The sequence below is a fragment of the Arachis ipaensis genome, chromosome B6 (genome assembly GCF_059453495.1).
Source record: "Arachis ipaensis isolate K30076 ecotype BB chromosome B6, ASM5945349v1, whole genome shotgun sequence".
Lineage (NCBI taxonomy): Eukaryota > Viridiplantae > Streptophyta > Magnoliopsida > Fabales > Fabaceae > Arachis > Arachis ipaensis.
The window spans coordinates 125210145-125216381 of NC_142441.1; the positions used below are offsets into that span (position 1 = coordinate 125210145).

Genomic DNA, 6237 nt, shown 5'->3' on the forward strand with positions numbered 1-6237 from the left:
AAACTTCATTGACTTGCGCGTCGGAGTGTCTTTACAGGTGACCCCCCCCCCACATCCAAAGAGCTCGGGACCTCGCCTGCTCCAACCCGAAGACGTACGACCAGACGACCTCCCCCCTTTTTGTTGATCAGGACATTCACCCGATCGGTCCGGTACCCGACCTACCGAACATTGGCGCCGTCTGTAGGGACGGTCCATGGACTTCGTACTAGTCCAAAGTGGAACAGGCCGCGAGGCCGAGTCCGGAGGGGATGCTGCCGCGACTACTTTCCAGCAGTGCACGAGATCCCCCCAAGACACCCAACACAATCTCGCGAAGGACGCTCCTTCGGGAGAACTAGCGACAACCACGCCAGAATAATGCAAGAACTGTGCCATAGGATGCAAGACCTGAAACGCCGGCTGGCAGACAGGGAACACGACCAGCACACCCCATAACAAAGCCACTCCCGCTCTCACTCTAGGAGCCACTCTAGACGCACGCCCAGCCCCCAGGCCAAATCCGAGAGCGTTGGGGAAAGAGGACGCATGGTGCACGAAATTGTGATCTCCAGGCTCGAACAAATCCTGGTAATGGCTCCAAAGCTTGGTGCTCTGATCTTAATTCATGCTTGTCACAACTTCGATACAACTAACCAGCAAGTGCACTGGGTCGTCCAAGTAATACCTTACGTGAGTAAGGGTCGAATCCCACGGAGATTGTTGGTATGAAGCAAGCTATGGTCACCTTGTAAATCTCAGTCAGGCAGATATAAAGTGATAATGGTGTTTTCGAGTATTATATAATAAAATAGGGATAGAGATACTTATGTAATTCATTGGTAGGAATTTCAGATAAGCGAATGGAGATGCTTTTCGTTCCTCTGAACCTCTGCTTTCCTACTATCTTCATCCAATCAGTCTTACTCCTTTCCATGGCTGGCTTTATGTGATACATCACCACTGTCAATGGCTACTTTCGGTCATCTCTCGGGAAAATGATCCAATGCCCTGTCACGGCACGGCTAATCGTCTGGAGGCATCACCCTTGTCAATGGCTTCATCTTATCCTCTCAGTGAATAATATGCTCACGCACCCTGTCACGGCACGACTATTCATCTGTCGGTTCTCGATCATGCTGGAATAGGATTTACTATCCTTTTGCGTCTGTCACTAACGCCCTGCAATCGCGAGTTAGGAGCTCGTCACAGTCATTCAATCATTGAATCCTACTCGAAATACCACAGACAAGGTTTAGACCTTCCGGATTCTCTTGAATGCCGCCATCATTCTAGCTTACGCCACGAAGATTCTGGTTAGGAGATCTAAGAGATATTCATTCTAGCTTAATTCATGTAGAACGGAAGTGTTTGTCAGGCACGCGTTCATAAGGGAGAAGGATGATGAGTGTCACACATAATCATCACCTTCATCACGTTCTTGGGTGCGAATGGATATCTTAGAAGCGAAATAAGAAGAATTGAATAGAAAACAGTAGTACTTTGCATTAATCTTTGAGGAACAGCAGAGCTCCACACCTTAATCTATGGAGTGTAGAAACTCTACCGTTAAAAATACATAAGTGAAGGTCCAGGCATGGCCGAGATGGCCAGCCCCCTAAAACGTGATCAAAGGATCATAAGGTAATCCAAAGATGCCTAATACAATAGTAAGAGGTCCTATTTATAATAAACTAGCTACTAGGGTTTACATGAGTAAGTATTTGATGTATAAATCCACTTCCGGGGCCCACTTGGTGTGTGTTTGGGCTGAGCTTAAGTGTTGCACGTGCAGAGGCCATTTGTGGAGTTGAACGCCAGTTTTTGTGCCAGTTTGGGCGATCAACTCTGGTTTTGGATCCTTTTCTGGCGCTGGACGCCAGATTTGGGTAGAAAGCTGGCGTTGAACGCCAGTTTACGTCGTGAATTCTTGGCCAAAATATAGACTATTATATATTGCTGGAAAGCCCTGGATGTCTACTTTCCAACGCAATTGGAAGCGCACCATTTCGAGTTCTGTAGCTCCAGAAAATCCACTTTGAGTGCAGGGAGGTCAGAATCCAACAGCATCAGCAGTCCTTTTTCAACCTCTGAATCTGATTTCTGCTCAAGTCCCTCAATTTCAGCCAGAAAATACCTGAAATCACAGAAAAACACACAAACTCATAGTAAATTCCAGAAATGTGAATTTAACACAAAATCTATTAAAAACATCCCTAAAATTAACTAGATCCTACTAAAAACATACTAAAAACAATGTCAAAAAGCGTATAAATTATCCGCTCATCACAACACCAAACTTAAATTGTTGCTTGTCCCCAAGCAACTGAAAATCAAAATAGGATAAAAAGAATAGAATATACTATAAATTCCAAACTATCAATGAAACAGAGCTTCAATCATATGAGCGGGACTTATAGCTTTTTGCCTCTTGAATAGTTTTGGCATCTCACTTTATCCATTGAGGTTCAGAATGATTGGCATCTATAGGAACTTCAGATTTCGAATAGTGTTATTGACTTTCTTAGTTCAGTATGATGATTCTTGAACACAGCTTCTTTATGAGTCTTGGCCGTGGCCCTAAGCACTTTGTTTTCCAGTATTACCACCGGATACATAAATGCCACAGACACATAATTGGGTGAACCCTTTCAGATTGTGACTCAGCTTTGCTAAAGTCCCCAATTAGAGGTGTCCAGGGTTCTTAAGCACACTCTTTTTTTTGCTTTGGACCTTGACTTTAACCGCTCAGTCTCAAGTTTTCACTTGACACCTACACGCCACAAGCACATGGTTAGGGACAGCTTGGTTTAGCCGCTTAGACCAGGATTTTATTCCTTTAGGCCCTCCTATCCACTGATGCTCAAAGCCTTGGGATCCTTTTTTTTCCCTTGCCTTTTGGTTTTAAGGGTTATTGGCTTTTTGCTCTTGCCTCTTGGTTTTAAGAGCTTTGGCTTTTTCTGCTTGCTTTTTCTTTTTCTTTCTATATTTTTTTTTTCGCCTATTTTTTTTTTCTGCAAGCTTTGTTCTTTGCTGCTTTTTCTTGCTTCAAGAATCATTTTTATGATTTTTCAGATTATCAAATAACATGTCTCCTAGTCATTATTCTTTCAAGAGCCAACATATTTAACATTCTTAAACAACAACTTCAAAAGACATATGCACTGTTCAAGCATTCATTCAGAAAACAAGAAGCATTGTCACCACATCAATATAATTAAACTAAGTTCAAGGATAAATTCGAAACTCATGTACTTCTTGTTCTTTTAAATTAAAACAGTTTTTATTTAAGAGAGGTGATGGATTCATAGGACATTCATATCTTTAAGACATAGTTACTAACTACTAATGATCATGTAATGAAGACACAAACATATATAAGCACATAACATATAAAAACGAAAAACAGAAGAAATAAGAGCAAGGAATGAATCCACCTTAGTGATGATGGCGTTTCAATGATGTTCTTGAGCTCTTCTATGTTTTTTCCTTGCCTTTGTGGCTCCTCCTTCATTGCTTTTAGATCTTCTCTGATTTCATGAAGGATGATGGAGTGCTCTTGATGTTCCACCCTTAGTTGCTTCCAATAATTGTGTGGAAGAAAATGTATCCCCTGAGGTATCTCAGGGATCTCTTGATTTGCAGTCAAATGTTCTACCACTGAGCTATAGACCCTTGATGGAAGCTTTTGTCTTCCCTTTCCTCTTTCTAGAGGTTTCTCTGGCCTTAGGTGCCATCAATGGTTATGGAAAAAACAAAAAAGCTATGCTTTTACCACACCAAACTTAGAATGTTGCTCGCCCTCGAGCAAAAGAAGAAAGAATAGAAGAATAAGAAGAAGATATGGAGGAGATGGATGGGAGTGTGTATTCGGCCATATGGGTGGGATTGGGTGGGAGATAGATGTTGAATTTTTGAAGGTAGTGGGTGTATGGATGTGAGTGGTAAATGAAAAAAAAGAAGGGATGATCATGAATGGAAAGAGAGATGATGAGGTAGGTGGGGATCCTGTGGGGTCCACAGATCCTGAGATGATCCTGTGGGGTCCACAGATCCTGAGGTGTCAAGGCATTTACATCCCTGCACCAATTTAGGCATGTAAAATGCCCTTGCACACAACTCTGGGCGTTCAGCGCCAGGTTGGTGCCCATTTTGGGCGTTCAACGCCCCTTTGCTGCCATTTCTGGCGTTGAACGCCAGAACCATGCTTGTTCTGGGCGTTCAGCGCCAGGATGCTCCCATTCTGGGCATTCAGCGCCAGAACTATGCTCTGTTCTGGCGTTTGAACGCCAGACAGATGCTCCTCCAGGGTGTGATTTTTCTTCTGCTGTTTTTGATTCCGTTTTCAATTTTTATATTTATTTTGTGACTCCTCATGATCATGAACCTATAAAGACACATAACTAAGAAAAATATAGTTAGATAAATAAACATTGGGTTGCCTCCCAACAAGCGCTTCTTTAATGTCAATAGCTTGACAGTGGGCTCTCATGGAGCCTCACAGATGTGCAGAGCTTTGTTGAGACTCTCCAACACCAAACTTAGAGTTTGGATATGGGAGTTCAACACCAAACTTAGAGTTTGACTGTGGGGGCTCTGGTTGACTCTGCTTGGAGAGAAGCTTTTTCTGCTTCCTCTCCATGGTTGCAGAGGGAGATCCTTGAGTTTTAAACACAAAGGAGTTCTCATTCCATTGAAGGAATATTTCACCTCTGTCAACATCAATCACAGCTCTTGCTGTGGCCAGGAAAGGTCTTCCTAGGATGATGGATTCATCCTCTTCCTTTCCAGTATCCAGGACTATGAAATCAGCAGGGATGTAAAGGCCTTCAACCTTTACTAACACGTCCTCTACTTGTCCATAAGCCTGTTTTCTTGAGCTGTCTGCCATCTCTAATGAGATTTTAGCAGCTTGCACCCCATAGATTCCCAGTTTCTCTATTACAGAGAGGGGCATAAGGTTTATTCCTGAACCAAGGTCACACAGAGCCTTAAAGATCATGGTGCCTATGGTACAGGTATTATGAACTTTCCAGGATCCTGTCTCTTCTGAGGCAATGTCAGTTGATCCAGATCACTTAGTTCATTGATGAACAAGGGAGGTTCAACTTCCCAAGTATCAATGCCAAATAATTTGGCATTTAGCTTCATGATTGCACCAAGAAACTTGGCAGTTTGCTCTTCAGTAACATCCTCATTCTCTTCAGAAGAGGAATACTCATCAGAGCTCATGAAGGGCATAAGGAGGTTCAATGGGATCTCTATGGTCTCTAGATGAGTCTCAGATTCCTTTGGTTCCTCAGAGGGAAGCTCCTTATTGACCACTGGACGTCCCAGGAGGTCTTCCTCCTTGGGATTCACGTCCTCTCCTCTCCTCACAGGTTCGGCCATGGCGCTTATGTCAATGGCCTTGCACTCTCCTTTTGGATTCTCTTCTGTATTGCTTGGGAGAGTACTAGGAGGGATTTCAGTGATCCTTTTACTCAGCTGGCCCACTTGTGCTTCCAGATTTCTAATGGAAGACCTTGTTTCATTCCTGAAATTTACAGTGGCTTTAGATAAATCAGAGACTAGATTTGCTAAATTAGAAGCATTTTGTTCAGAGTTCTCTGTCTGTTGCTGAGTTGATGATGGAAAAGGCTTGCTGTTGTTAAACCTGTTTCTTCCACCATTGTTAAAGCCTTGTTGAGGCTTTTGATCCTTCCATGAGAAATTTGGATGATTTCTCCATGATGAGTTATAGGTGTTTCCATAAGGTTCACCTAAGTAGTTCACCTCTGCTATTGCAGGGTTCTCAGGATCATAAGCTTCTTCTTCAGGAGAAGCCTCTTGAGTACTGTTGGATGCAGCTTGCATTCCATTCAGACTCTGAGAAATCATATTGACTTGCTGAGTCAATATTTTATTCTGAGCCAATATGGCATTCAGAGTATCAACTTCAAGAACTCCCTTCTTCATAGGCGTCCCATTACTCACGGGATTCCTTTCAGAAGTGTACATGAACTGGTTATTAGCAACCATGTCAATGAGTTCTTGAGCTTCTGCAGGCGTTTTCTTTAGGTGAATGGATCCACCTGCAGAAGTGTCCAGTGACATCTTTGATAGCTTAGATAAACCATCATAGAATATATCCAGGATGGTCCATTCTGAAAGCATGTCAGAAGGACACTTTTTGGTCAACTGTTTGTATCTTTCCCAAGCTTCATAGAGGGATTCACCTTCTTTCTGTCTGAAGGTTTGAACATCAGCTCTAAGCTT

At 42.9% G+C, this 6237-nt stretch overlaps 1 non-coding gene across 1 annotated transcript; it reads left to right on the top strand.

Annotated features, from left to right (window-relative positions):
• The first annotated feature begins 6129 nt into the window (after positions 1-6129).
• LOC148562637 (small nucleolar RNA R71) lies at positions 6130-6237 on the top strand. The gene has a single exon (XR_015887406.1). It is a non-coding gene; the product is annotated as a small nucleolar RNA R71 (small nucleolar RNA).